The sequence below is a fragment of the Sminthopsis crassicaudata genome, chromosome 2 (assembly GCF_048593235.1).
Source record: "Sminthopsis crassicaudata isolate SCR6 chromosome 2, ASM4859323v1, whole genome shotgun sequence".
In the NCBI taxonomy this organism is placed as follows: Eukaryota; Metazoa; Chordata; class Mammalia; order Dasyuromorphia; family Dasyuridae; genus Sminthopsis; species Sminthopsis crassicaudata.
In genome coordinates, this window is record NC_133618.1 from 684,189,444 (window position 1) to 684,203,316 (window position 13,873).

A 13,873-nucleotide genomic window follows, 5' to 3' on the forward strand; every position below is an offset into this window, starting at 1 on the left:
ATGCCTCACACAACAGAAATGTAGGAAGAGTGAATAAACATAGACAACAATAGCAAGAGAGAAACAACAGAAAGACTATGAAAAGAAATTTTTTTTTCTAAAAGTACCAAAATAAACAGGGAAGAATGAGGAAATCTGCTGGAGGTAACAGTGAAGAGAATGATAGGGAGTTTTCTGAACAGAACCTTGTGTCATCTAGCCTTCAGAAGGCTGTTGCTTTTGTGGAACTAGATTACAACTTGAGAAGATAAATGAAAAAGGCAGAAGCAGGGATTTGGAAGAAGAGAGTGATAAACCAAGATGATATCAAAGGCCTGAAATTTTCAATTCCATTCTATAGAGATCTATAAAAGACCCACCATGTGTTGGGCATTCTGATACAAACTGGTTCATATACACAATTACACACACACACACACACACACACACACTACAATCTCTGCCCTCAAGGAGCTTACAGTCTAATGAGGAGACAATATGTAAATAGGCAACTTTGTACGGATGAAATAGGAAATAATTAGAAGAGGGAAAGCACAAGAAGAGGAATTAAAGAAGGCTTTCCTTAGATGGCTTTTAGTTTTTAAACATAACTTAAAGGTATCCAGGCAGGTCAGTAGGGATGCAGGACTAAAAGTCGGCAGAGAAATTAGGGCAGGAGAGGGAAGAAGAATTTGCAAATTGTTAGCCCAGAGATGGTGATTAAATGCATGGCAGCTGATGAGATCCATTATATAGAGGGAGAAAAGAGGAAGAGCCAGGAGGAGGGACACCTGTGATTAGAGGATGTGATCTGGTGGAAGAGCCAGTTCAGAAGACAGGTAAGGGGTCAGAAAGTGTGGAGGAGAGCCTGGAGAGGATCTTGTCCTAAAACCGTAGAGAAGAGAATCTCAGAAAGGAGAGAGGGGTGATCTGTGTCAAAGGCTGGGGAAAGGTTGAGAAAGATGAGCATTGAGGAGAGCTCCCTGGTCTCAGAAAAAGAGGATCATGTAGGGGACAAGACTGAGAAGGTGGAGCAAAGGAGACCTGACCTGGGACGGGAGAGTTGCTCCATTGGCAAAGATTCTTGTGGGTAGGAGGAGATGGAGATCTCACACTGAGGCTAGAAGAGGCCAGTTGTCTCTTTCTCTCTGACTCTGTTTTTCTTTCTCTTTCACTGGCTCCATGTCTTTGTGTCTGTCTGTCTCATTTTCTCCCTTCTCTCTCTCTCTCTCTCTCTCTCTCTCTCTCTCTCTCTCTCTCTCTCTCTCTCTCTCTCTCTCTCTCTCTCTCTCTCTCTCTCTCTCTCTCTCTCTCTCGTTCTTTCCAACTTTCTCACTGTCTCTGCCTCTATCTCTCTGACTTCTCTTTCATTGTTTCTGTCTCTCACTCTCTTGTTTTATCTTTATCACTGTCACGTTTTGTCTCTTCCTCTCTCCCTGTCATGTTCTCTCTTTTCTATCTCTAGCTGTGTCTCTGTCTCAGTTTCTGTGTCTCTGAATCACTTTTTAAAAAATTTTCTCTTACTGTCTCTGTCTTTTTTTAGTTCTCTTTCTGGCTCTTTCTCTCTTTCTTTCTCTGTTTATGACTATTTTTTTTCTGTCTTTCTCACTCTCTCATTCTCTGGCACTTCTTCCCCTGGCACTTCTCTCTTTGCCTCACTCTGGCTTGCACTCTCTGGATCTTTTGTGTCTTTTTCTGTCTCTCTGATCCTTTCTTTTACTCTTTTTCATCCCTCTTTCACTCTCTGGCTTTCTTTGGGTTCCTATTAATCTCTTTTTCCTTCTTTTTCTCACTCACTCACTCTGTCTTCCCCTCACTCTGTCCTGTCTGTCTGTCTGTCTCTCTTCCCCCAACCCCTGACACTTTCTTTTTCACTTTTTCCTCTCTAGCTTGTTCTGGCTTGCTCTCTCTGTGTCAGTTTCTCTCTTAATGCCTACTTTTCTCTTTCTCTCTCTCTCTCTCACTCTCACTCTCTGGCTTTCCTCCCCCCCTCCTCTCTTTCTGAGTGTGTGTGTGTGTGTGTGTGTGTGCATTTTCTGCCTTTCTTACTCTTTTTTATTTCTCTTTCTCTCTATCTTTTTCAATATTTGTCCCCCCTTTCTCTTCTCATTCTTTATTCCTTTTTCTTTTTTTCTTATGCATTGCCTCTTCCCTATTATTTGGCTTTCTTTTTCTCCCTCTGGCATTTAGTTTCTATTCTTTCTTGCTCTGGCTTGCTTTCTCTGTTTCTAGTTCTTTTTCTCTCTGTCTCTCATTCTTTCTCTGTCTTTCGTTCTTTCTCTCTGTGTCTTTTGTTCTTTCTCTGTCTTTCATTCTTTCTCTATCTGTCTTTTGTTCTTTCTCTCTCTGTCTCTTGTTCTTTCTCTCTCTGTCTCTTGTTTTTTCTGTCTCTGTCTTTCATTCTTTCTCTCTGTCTCTCATTCTCTCTGTCTGTTTCTTGTTCTTTCTCTCTTTGTGTACCTGTTTCTCTCAAACTCATTTTTTCTCTATCACTCTTTGGCTTCCCTTCTCTCTTTTTTACTCTCTCTTCCTCTGGCTTTCTCTCTCTTCCTCTGACATTTTCTTTCCTCTCCCATTCTGTTTCACTATGGCTCTGTCTTTGTCTCTGTTTCATTCTATCTCTCTGAATCACCCTTTTTCTTTCTCTCTCTCCCCCCCATCTTTATCTGTCTGTCTTTTTGTCTTTGTATCTCTTTCTATCTCTCTTGCTTTTTTCTCACTGTCCCTTTGTTTCTCTCTACTTTTCTCTGTTTTTGTGGCTTTCTCTGTGGCTTTCTCTCTTTCTTTCTTTTTCAATTTCTATCTCACTCTCTGACTCTTTCTCTTTCCCTCTGGCCTTTTCTGTCTCTCTCTCTCATTGTCTCATTCTGGCTTATTCTCTCTGGCTATAACTCCATCTTTCTCTCTATATTTCACTCTATGTCAAGCCCTATTTTTCTTTCTCTCTCACTTTTTCTTTTCCCTCTCTAGAGCTATCTGTCATTCTGTCTCTGTATTTCTCTAGCATTCTGTTTCTCTTTTTCTTTCTCATTCTTTGTGACTTTCTCTCTCTGTCCCTTTTTGACTCCTCTCCCTTTGGCTGTGTGTGTCCGTGTGTGTCTGTGTGTGTGTGTGTGTGTGTGTGTGTGTGTGTGTGTGAGAGAGAGAGAGAGAGAGAGAGAGAGAGAGAGAAAGAGAGAGAGAGAGAGAGAGAGAGAGAGAGAGAGAGAGAGAGAGAGAGAGAGAGAGAGAGAGAGAGAAATACCAGAGAAATATAGACAAACAAGCATAGAGGGAGGGAAAGAAGAGAGTGAGAGAGAAATCATCAGTGAAACTAAGAGAGAGAAAGGAACAGGGACCCTGTGAGAAATACCAGACAGATAGAAAAAGAGAGAGTGTTGGGTAATTTGTATTTTTAAAAAAAGATATATTTTGGTGCCTGTGGCAAAACTTGGTCTTGGTTAATTTGGTTTAAAAGCAAAGGACATATTTGGCTGACTGTGCAAAACTTGGTTTTGATAATTATTTATTTAAAAGCAAAGGATACTTTTGGTACCAGAGCTCAGGCTGCTGCACCTCCCGTCCCCTATTAAGGGCGGTCTTGAATGGGTGGAGGTCTGTGCTCGGACTTCGGAAGGGCCATTTTCTAATTGTGCTGTGGATAATCATGATGCTGGACAGCTCCCTCCTTAGGCCTCAATCTGTCTTTGTTTGTTTGTTTTTTCATTTGTAAAATGGGCATAGTCCTAGCTTCCACCTGGCCAGGTTTTTGTGCAGACAGTGGGATAATAGATGTCAAGCCCTTTGCAAATGTTAAAATGCTGGGCTTTTCGTCCCACAAATCTTAGTTCCTTTTTTTTTTTTTTTAGTTTCTGTGGACTGAAGTTACTTTAATCTCTGCCCTCAGTTTTCCTCATCTGTAAAATAAGGATAATAGCTCCTACCTTCTAAGGTTGTTTTTAGGATCGGATGAAGTAGCCTTGAAAGGCCTTTGTGAATTTCATAGCATTTAGTAAATGTTTGCTGTAATATTTGTTTTCCTGACTTTCATCTTGTTAATCCCACTACCAAATTTCCTGAAGTCGGCCTATTCAATAAGATGCATTTCTTTAGTTAGACTAGTGAAAATCCTGGATACCGCTCACCTGTGGGATAATTTCAGTACAACAGGACTTGAGATCCAGTTGTTACAGAACCATTTGCAATCTCTTAAAATGAAGAGCTGGGAAGTCTCAAAGGTCATAGAGTTCAGTCCACACCAGTGGAGGCAACTGAGACAAGCAGAAGTTTAGTACATTTTTGTTGTGATGTTTTAAAATGCCCACAGAACTGAAATGAAAACAACCTCTGTCCCCCCTCCCCCCACAAAACATTCTGGCTAGAATATGTCTTCTTGAAATGCTAGAATTCCTGGTCCTTGTACTCGGCTGAATTCGCCAATGTGTTGTGACCCACAGTTCCCTGTCACTTTTCTAACTTTGTTCTCCCACTGAACTTTGTTTCCTAACGGTAATTCATTTTTCTGCCAGTGCCTTTAACACGTGAATCACTTTAGCCCTTTTGGTGATGGGGTTTGGCAAAATATCGGTCCCTACCACAAGGGCAGGAATTCTTGCTTCCGAAGTTTCTTCCTTTCTTGGTACCAAAGATGGAGGACCCATCACTGCCGTTGGCAAAGTGCTGTCACTTTTCCTATGTCTAAAGTTGCTGCTACCCCCTTGTTGCCTAGTTATCATACTTGCTACCAAAAACTCTGTCCTGCTTTATGTCACCTTGTTCACCGTGTCCAAAGTCTCTGTTTCTTTCATAGTAACCAGAGCCACTTCCTTCCCATCTTTATCATTGCAAATCCATTCATATCCTCCAACATCACGACTGCTATCAAAACCACCAGTGAAGTTTCCACCGCCGCTAGTTATTATTTACACCAAAGTAACTTCCATGGTTATCAGCAAAATTTCTAGAAGCACTACAGTGTCTGACTAAACAGAGCACTGAGCATATATATGTGTGTGTGTGTGTGTATATATATATATATATATATATATATATATATATATATATATATATATATATTCAAACCATATGAATTAAACTATCAAAAATATTTTTCTGAATTAGAAAAAATAATAACAAAATTTATTTGGAATAAAAAAGTCAAGAATATAAAAGGAATCAATGAAAAATCTAAAGAAAGGAAACTTAAATTAATATAAGAAAAAATATTTTGCAAGGAATTTTAGCTCATACCAGGAGGAGAACAATCCAAGTTATGATTATTAATCATTTTTTAAAATTATCAATAGCTATATGTTCATGTGCTTTATGCTTTTCAATCTTAATTTGCATCTGGCATAGCCTGAAATAATCAGACAATGATAAAGTGTTTACTTTGTCTGTAAAGTATAATCAAAATTTTTAAAAAATGGGGTTATTCCTGGATAATTGACAATGACAAAATAAATAATTTATTTTTTTCCCTTTTTTAAACAGAATATCTCTCCAGTCCTAGCAATATGTACCTTTGTGTTGGAACAATCCTCACATGTCCGAGCCCTCCAGGAGATGCCGGCCAACGCCGTGGAGAAAGCAGAAGGGGCAAGTTCTCAAGTCCATGTAAAATTTCAACATAAAATGAACTTAGCCACCACATAATCAACTAATCTATTTCTTTGACAGGTATGACCACATTCTAGAATTTTCTTTTAGTATATTAAGGCAATGTCTTTGGTCATTTCTTCAAATGTATTTTATTCTTTAGCTAAATGGTTTCTGTGATAGATTTCAGAGCTATAAAAACTTCAATATTGCATTGATTCATTGGGAAATACTTTGTCATTGAAATATATTCTAATGATTGATACCAGCATTTTTATTGTGATTTAACATTATACATATTTTCAGTGTTTAAAAAAACCACACTGTTAGCAACAGTTTATATGTGTTGCTAACTGCTCTGTGTGATCACATTTCATTATCATTTATTTTATTCTGAGTTAATTTGTATAATTATTGTTATCACGAAATTACCTATTCGTGACTATTCATTAAACTCACAGTTAAACAGGTTTTGAAATAAATGTTGTAGCACATGGCTTAAGCAAAAAAGTATAGTTATTTTAGTTATGAAATTAAAAATTATATATACGATAGAGACAAACATTTTTACTGACAAATTCAGATAGATTTGTACTTTCATTCATGAGGATATGGCCCCAATCTTTGCTTGTTGCTCTGCTTGTGTGATTACTGTTCATGTCTTCCCATACATTTGCTGCATGGGTTTAGAAAATACGTGAACACCCTTCTTTCTTTTTTCTTCATATCTCTCTCAGAGAGTCATTAATCTCCACTTGTTGAATTCTGACTTTTGTAGCTCCTTTTCCATTTTTAAGGATATTTTTTCCATCAATTCTTGAGACTCTCTTTCCAATTGACCAATTCTGCTTTTCAAGCAATTGGTTTTTTCCAAGATGTTTACTCCTTTTATTTTCATAATTCTCTTGCATCCTTCTCATTTCTTTACCCAATTTCACTTCTCTTTCTCTTATATGATTTTTAAGCTTCTTTTTGTGTTCTTCCATGAAATCTTTCTGGCTTCACGACCACTTCCCATTTTTCTGTTGGGTTTTGCTCATGGGTGTTTTGACATTGTCCTTTTCTCAATTTGTGAATTGATCTTCCTTGTCATCATAATAACTTTATATGGACAGATTCTTATTTTTTGGTTGAGGTTGATATAAGTAACTATTTCCTATTTGTAAGTAAAATCGGGTTGATTACAAAAACTCCAGAAAACTACAGAGAATTCCTCAAGGTTGCATCAATAGGCATTATCTGAGATAGAATTTTAACACATGTCTCTGTGTTCTAATATATATTAGAATATTGAATTATACATGTTTGGAGAAGCTAAAAGGACCCCAGGATCAATAGATTTCTTTTTCAAAGGTGAGGAGCAATTAGAGATTAAGTAATCTCTCAAAGATCCTAAACTGGGGGTGCAGCCCCTTTCACTGCCTCAAACCTGGGAGTGCTAATTATTTATATATATATATATTTTTATTAATTTTATAGTTATAACATTTTTTGACAGTATATATGCATAGATAATTTTTTTACAACATTATCCCTTGTACTCCCTTCTGTTCCGAATTTTTCCCCTCCTTCCCTCTACCCCCTTCCCTAGATGGCAGGCAGTCCCATACATATTAAATATCTTATAGTATATGCTTGGTACAATATATATGTGCAGAACAGAATTTTGTTGTTGTTGTTGCAAAGGAAGAATTGTATTCGGAAGGTAAAAATAATCTGGGAAGAGAAAGAAAACAAACAAACAAACAACAAAAATGCTCACAGTTTATATGCATTTCCCAGTATTTCTTTTCTGGGTGTAGCTGATTCTGTCCATCATTGATCAATTGGAATTGGATTAGCTCTTCTCTATGTTGAAGATATCCACTTCCATCAGAATACATCCTCATACAGTATCATTGTTAAAGTGTATAATGATCCCCTAGTTCTGCTCGTTTCACTCAGCATCAGTTGATGTAAGTCTCTCCAAGCCTCTCTGTATTCCTCCTGTTGGTCATTTCTTAAAGAACAATAATATTCCATAACATTCATATACCATAATTTACCCAACCATTCTCCAATTGATGGATATCTGGGAGTGCTAATTATAAGATTTTCATAGTGCCTGATTAAAAGAGTACTGTATACCTTGCAATGCTATTACATTTTAAGCAATTTATCTTTAATTTTAACAATTTATTTTAAATTGACTCAAATGAGATGTATTGCAGAATTGAAGAATTCTATTAGCTTAATTCATTTGAAACAATGAAAAACAAAATCTGATTTTTAAATAGGTAGAAAAATATGAATGTATAAATCAAAGGAAATTCAGAAAGGAGATTGAAATTCTCTTCTCAACTTTCCCAACTATTCCCAAACATTTTAAATAGATAGTGTCTTTCTAGTTAGAGGTATTAATGCTTCAGAACTTTTCCTCTTTGCGTTTTCTTCATGCGTTTAGATTTCTGTGAGTCAAACAACTATCAGTTAGGTTAATCTTAGTTTTGGTTCCTTGTAAATTTTAAGTCTGATGTTAAAGTATAATGATCCGTTGGAGTTAACAAATTTAAATAAGTCAAGGAAAAGTTATTACTTGGATTGATATTTAAGAAACAAAAATTGATGAAATGTTTTATGCTGTAGTTAATAACATTTCTATTGTATTCAACGTTTTCTGGAATATAGCGATCCTAGAGACAATTTTGTTTATATAGGATTTTTTAATTTAAATTAACCCCTTTCTATTAATCTTTATTTCCACTGTTATGTATAATTCAATTTTCCTAAAATATGTCATTCCAATTTTTGGAGATCTTTCATGAACCTAACATGTAAACAATATGATATTTAGAAAGTATCTGGAAGGATCAGAAAAGATATTTTATAGAAATGCTCTCTGATATTTTAACTTGTAATAGAATGTTTGGAAAGTACAGCAACTTATAGGAATGTTGCTAGGTTTTTCTTTTTCAAAACATCTCTGCTTTTTCTTTTGTCTGCTCAGATTGCACAAAGTGGTGGCCATTGGACGCTCCTGGGTGGACATGCCATATTACTATGACCAGTAGTATGGTAAGTAAACATGTCAAACTCATTGACCATGTGGTCCAAGGAGACCTCCCTTCTGTACACAGAATTAAAGATACTAACAATTAAATTCTAGCACCAAACAGATGTTTTTTACACACTTGTTAAGGGTATACTAGCTCATAATATTTTAAAAGTTTATTTTAGACAAATTCATTTGGTAGTGAGTACTTAGTTTATCTGAATGAGAAAAGCATCCTTTCTAATGATTTGCAGTTTCAATCACTGTTCAAAATGTCAAGTAGTATTATTGTTATTGCATTGTTTTTTTTTTTTAAATAAGATCAAAGGAGTAATGATTGCAATGTGTGCTAACCCAGAGTTGTAAAAAGCCATGTCCCAGCTGATGAAAAGTAGAGGATTTAGAATTAATTCACAGGTATCATCATTCCTTTCCATTTTATGTATTCAAACCTTCTTTTTCTTATGTTTGAGAATGAAATATTGTTCTGCATTGCTTCCCAAAAGGATTAATCATAGTCAATTTTTATAATGGTATGTGAAATTACATTTAGTCTTTCCTTGATTTTTACTTCAATTCAAATAAGATAATATTTGTAAAACACTTTGGGACAAATAGTAGATACTTGATCCCTAAATATAATGAGACTGTAGATCCATTGAATACATGGTGAATTTATGGCTTTGTTTTCCCATTTTCTGTTCCTCTCTAAATGATGAGACCATCAGCTTGTCTTACCACATTTTTCATTTTTGTTCAGGAGAGTTTAATTATATGGTATCCAGAATTTCTTTTATTCTGGCCCTTTAATTTATCTTCTCTGATGAGTACAAACAATCATGTTTTATCTGTTCAGTCTCTATTAAGAAAATTTTTAAAAATTACTCTTTAAAGAATAAATGTTGGCTCCACAGTTAGTGATCCTGATGTACACTAATGTCTGATAAGAAAGTTCTCTGAACTGCATAATTTGGCAGGCTCTTAGGTAAAGGAAAGCATGAAGGTTATAAAAGGAAAACTCCTGTGTTCTATTTCTGGCTTATTTTCTACAAATTATAAAATGTGAGCATAGATTAAATAGTTAATGTAAAAATATTTTGGAAAAATGAGAAAGCTGCATCATTTCACCATTCATTTCACTAATTAAATAATGTAAAGAACTAGATATTGAAATTCCTCAGTTTTGAGGTATCTAGAACATCCAATTATTTATGATGATTTAAGGAAAAATTATGAGAATTCTCACTTATTTTATTGAATCTCACGTTTATTTCTACATCTTCCAATCCAAAATTCTTATTTCAGTTTAATATAAATATGTTAGTATAACAGCTGATGAGAGAGATTATTTAAAACAAAGAATTATTTGGCTATCCAACTGATTTCTTTGCATTGCTTAAAGAAGTATAAAGAACTATAGTTACCTCTATGTATATAACAAAAATTGATCCTAATAAAAACAATATTTCTTGTGCTTTTAAAATTTCATTGCCATTTGTCTCAATGATAGAGAATTTGAATAGGTAAAACTTAATGGATATTGTGCTTTGTCTAAAAAAATCTTAAGGGGAAAATAGCATTTCGTCCAGTCCTCATACACAACTCATTTGCAAAAATTATTTTGATTATGATGATTAAAAAAATGTTACTTTTTACATGAAATATTGCTTTGTACTTTCTTAAATATGTTAGTGAAAAAAAGCATTATCAGATTGAGCTTGAAAATTTATATATGAGGTAGCTAGGTGGTGCAGTGGATAGAGCACCAGCCCTGAAATCAAGAGGACCTCAATTCAAAATTTATCCTCCCTCCCTCCCTCCCTCCCTCCCTCTTTCTCTCTTTCTCTCTTTCTCTCTTTCTTTCTTTCTTAGGCTGGGATTAAGTGACTTGCCCATGGTCACACAGCTAGGAAGTGTTAAGTGTCTGAGACCAGATTTAAACTCAGGTCCTCCTGAATTCAAGGCTGGTGCTCAATCCACTGCGCCACCTAGCTGTGTCTGAGTTTTCTTTCATATTATGACTAATATGGAAATATGGTTAAAGTAATTGCACATAATTGCACAATTTTTGTAAGAGGGGAGAAGAACAGAGGGAGAAAAATTTGGAGCTCCTAATCTTACAAAAATGAATACTGAAAAACGATTTTTACATGTAATTGGAAAAATAAAAATACTGCCTAGAAAAAAAAGATAAGGGATTCTCTCTCTCTCTCCTCTCTTTCTCTCTCTTTCTCTCTCTCTCTCTCTCTCTCTCTCTCTCTCTCTCTCTCTCTCTCTCTCTGTCTCTGTCTCTGTCTCTGTCTCTGTCTCTGTCTCTGTCTCTGTCTCTGTCTCTGTCTCTGTCTCTGTCTCTGTCTCTGTCTCTCTCTCTCTCTCTCTCTCTCTCTCTTTCTCTCTCTCTCTCTCTCTCTCTCTCTCTCTCTCTCTCTCTCTCTGTCTCTCTCTCTCTCTCTCTCTCTCTCTCTTTTTGTCTATGTATCACTTCAAATCCTTTTGCCCCTAATACTCTACCTTGCACACACTGGAGTACAAATAAATGTCTGTTCAGTAAAATCAAATTGGCATGTATGTTATAAAACTCCACATTCACACATGGACTGACTGGTAAACAATTTTATAGATAAATTACAAAATCTTAGAGACGATTTTGGTGAAAAATCCTCAGTGGTTGGAGTCAAATAACTTCATGACAGAGAATCAGAACATGTGCTCTGTATACACTAAAAGTGGAAGATACAGGCTGGAGTACAGGAAACAAAATAAGGTTTGCAATAGAGGACCAAGGATGTCTGGCTCACTTTCTGTTCATATGAAGCTCTTCATTTTGCACTCCTTGTCAGAGGAGTAATGATTATTAAAATTGTCTCTTCACCACAGCATTAGAAAGATCCCTTGGGAGTTGAGTACTGTTGGTGAAATGATGACTTGAATTACTTTTATATTTCCATTATTCTTAACAATAAGGGGGAGGGGAAAGAACACGAGAAACAGAGACATAGAAATACTTTAGTATTCTTGTCAACTTGCTAATGGCTGGTATTTCTGTCTCATGGGCATTTATCTACGTATCCATGTGTTCATCCACCCATGTGGTACAGGAACATGTCCCTGCATGCTAAATGCAAGTATACCATTTTGTGTACTCAAGTGAGAATAGTGTCACCAGCATAATCCCACAAGATAGGATGATAATATGTAAACTCTGTCAGAATTAGATGTGTAAATTAGATCACTTAAACTTCATGTCCTTAAGCCATTCAGTGACAGAGTCTTCATACGAAATTGAGTAAAAATTAGCTTTAAACATTGGCAGCAAATTTTCCATCAATGAAAAGTGAAGCTACAAACTGTAATATACGTTCGGTGTCATGGTGAAGAAAAAAAGGATCAACTCCTGTGAAAATCTTTTGGGGGTACGAAAACAATCAGCCTGTGTTTTTTTCTCTGATATCCATATTATCAAGGAACTTTTGCCTCTGCTAGTTATGAGAGGATTTTGGAGTGCCATGTTCTGTTTATTATTTTCTTTTTTTTTTTTTTTTTTACTTTGCACAGGATTTTTGTTTTCAAACAATGGTGACCCCAGTGAGGAAAAAAATGCACATATGTTAATTAGAAAAAGATGGCTAAGTAGGTAGAAGAGACATCCTACTCAGTGTGTCCATATATTTCTATTTCAAAACGATTCCAAGTAATAGTTACTTTGTGAGAATATGCAGAATGCAAATAGAAGGTTTTCTTTTTAGATTGCTGATGTAACTAAAGGAAATCTAAAGTGGGAGACAGACTTATATGGTAATAATCAGGACTGATAAAACGTAACCCTGGAGTAAAAATAAAAGTCAATTAAAAAAAAATTTCCATTAAACCCTGCTCAAAAACAACCCTCTCTCCCCAGTGACTATTCTAAAGGATTTCAAGAAATGGAATTCATCAACTCAAAGTACATAGATCATGGTCCTCCTCTGTGATGGACCTTTAGCACACAAATTGTAATGCAACACCTTGTCACATGCAAATACATTTATTAATTCGAGAGAATATGATTTTGTAGAATTCCCTATTAAATAGTGCCTGCTCTTGACTTATAGTGAGAAGGGAACATGGCTGCTTTTAGTAATTTGAAATCAGATTTAGCAAATTACCACTGGTCATTAATGAATAGGAAGTTGATGTTTAATGTCAAAGTCCAGACTACTTTATAGTTAACACAAACTCTACTATTCTCAGTTTGTTTAGTAAAGTCAGTGGAAGGAAGTAGGTACTGGAGTGCAAACGATGTCCTTTTCTCCCCAGATAGGCATTTAAAAGGTATTATAGATGACTTAGCTGTCACAGCAGGACTATGTCTATGTATCACTTCAAATCCTTTGCACCTCATGCTCTGTGTTGCACACACTGGGGAACAAATAAATGTCTGTTCGATATAATCAAACTGGCATGTGTGTTATAAAACACATGGATTGAATAATTGGGACAATTCTTAATTTTTTTTGCTGGGGGATGACAAACATTTCCAACTGTGGTAGAAGAGATCAAAGGGGCTGAGTTAGGTAATGGACTTTTCCAAGGGACAGAGAGGCCCAGGACATATACACTTCCCTAAGGGAAGCACAGGCCCACTTGGGAAAGCATTAGTAGTAACTTCTAAGGTACTAGGGACATAGTCTCAGCCATACTATGTATTGTTAAGTATCTTTTTTAATGTAGGATTAAATTTTTCCATTGTCACATATACAAACATTTTTAGCATTCATTTTTTTTATAATTTAATTTTTATTTTATAATTATAACATTTTTTTGACAGTACATATGCATGTGTAATTTTTTACAACGTTATCCCTTGCACTTACTTCTATTCAGATTTTTTCCCTTCCTCCCCCAACCCCCTCCCCCAGATGGCAGGCAGTCTTATATATGTTAAATATATTACAGTATATTCTAGATACAATATATGTGTGTAGAACCAAATATTTTGTTGCTCAGGAAGAATTGGATTCAGAAGGTAAAAATAACAGTTTACACTCATTTCTCAGTGTTCCTTTTCTGGATGTAGCTGATTCTGTCCATCATTAATCAATTGGAATTGGATTAGCTCTTCTCTATGTTGAAGAAATCCACTTCCATCAGCATACATCCTCGTACAGTATCATTGTTGAAGAGTATAATGATCTTCTGGTTCTGCTCGTTTCACTCAGCATCAGTTGATGTAAGTCTCTCCAAGCCTCTCTGTATTCCTCCTGTTGGTCATTTCTTACAGAACAATAATATTCCATAACATTCATA

General features: G+C 35.7%; 1 long non-coding RNA gene across 1 annotated transcript in view; it reads left to right on the forward strand.

Annotated features, from left to right (window-relative positions):
* Positions 1–13,873, forward strand: part of LOC141553860 (uncharacterized) — a 299,736-nt gene that overhangs the window by 125,360 nt on the left and 160,503 nt on the right. Inside the window, exons 3-4 of the long non-coding RNA XR_012485695.1 lie at positions 5,452–5,637; positions 8,543–8,610. This is a non-coding gene — a long non-coding RNA (uncharacterized LOC141553860). The remainder of the gene's footprint in view (positions 1–5,451; positions 5,638–8,542; positions 8,611–13,873) is intronic.